General features: G+C 49.4%; 1 non-coding gene across 1 annotated transcript; it reads left to right on the forward strand.

Annotated features, from left to right (window-relative positions):
• Positions 1–499: 499 nt before the first annotated feature.
• On the forward strand, positions 500–572 carry TRNAV-AAC. Its single transcript has one exon. It is a non-coding gene; the product is annotated as a tRNA-Val (tRNA).
• Positions 573–1,195: the final 623 nt, after the last annotated feature.

The following is a 1,195-nucleotide window of genomic DNA, read 5'->3' on the forward strand; positions in this document are numbered from 1 at the left end:
CCCAACACCAGGTTTTTTTTCTCCTGCTGATAACAGCTCACGTTAACTGATCACTCTCGTTATAGTGTGTATGGCAACACCCATTTTTTTCACGTTCTCTGTGTGTATATATATCTTCCTACTGTATTTTTAACTGCATGCATCTGATGAAGTGGGTTTTAGCCCACAAAAGCTTATGCTCAAATACATTTGTTAGTCTCTATGGTGCCACATGTTCTCTTTGTTCTTTTTGCAGATAAATTAATGGAGGTTAAGTCCATTAATGGCTATTAGCCAGGATGGGTAAGGAATGGTGTCCCTAGCCTCTGTTTGTCAGAGAGTGGAGATGGCTGGCAGGAGAGAGATCACTTGATCATTACCTGTTAGGTTCAGTCCCTCTGGGGTACCTGGCATTGGCCACTATTGGCAGATAGGATATGGGGATGGATGGACCTTTGGTCTGACCCAGTATGGCCATTCTTATGTTCTTATGAAGGGAGGGGCAAAGCCCTGCACCAGAGTTTCTGTAGTGTAGTGGTTATCACGTTTGCCTAACACGCAAAAGGTCCCTGGTTCAAAACCAGGCAGAAACATAATGGCTTAATTTTTCCCAGCTCCTAGTGGCCTGTCCCTGCTGTTGTAGGAGCAGCAGTGATTTCTATGCTCAATAGGTCTGTTATACTTCCCCCATTCCCATTTTTGTCTCCTCTCCCTCTCTGAATGCCTGTGAAGTGGCTTTCTCCCTCCCCCTCCTGCAATGCTTGTGGGATGAAGGAGCTGGTTGAACAGCTGGAAGATCAGAAGAGCTCCTAGATAGACAAGGTGTCTGGGACTCTCATTAGGCAGCGATCACACACCCAGAGCATGGACATTGCCCAAGGTGGAGTGTGACCCACCAGATGCAGCCAAGTCATCTCTAGTCGCAGGCCATGAGGAGCAAGTCCTTAAAAGGGGAAGGGGCCCTGTGCTCAGGAGTCACTCACAAGCTTGTACCTCCAGTGAATGCCCTTCGCCCCGACCGCCTGGCCAGTGGTTCGCTGCATTGCAGTTCATTGTGCCTCAGGAAGACTTACCTTCATCGCTCCGTCCATCGCGGCGCTGGGGCACACTTACCTGGCAGAATCCTGTGCCTGCCTCTTGGCTTCCCAGGGGTGGCTACTTGCAGCCCAGGAGAAGAAGGATGGTTCTGGTGAAAGGAAGACAAGCAAAGCTCTGG

The sequence above is a fragment of the Mauremys mutica genome, unplaced genomic scaffold (assembly GCF_020497125.1).
Source record: "Mauremys mutica isolate MM-2020 ecotype Southern unplaced genomic scaffold, ASM2049712v1 001050F_np12_obj, whole genome shotgun sequence".
Lineage (NCBI taxonomy): Eukaryota > Metazoa > Chordata > Testudines > Geoemydidae > Mauremys > Mauremys mutica.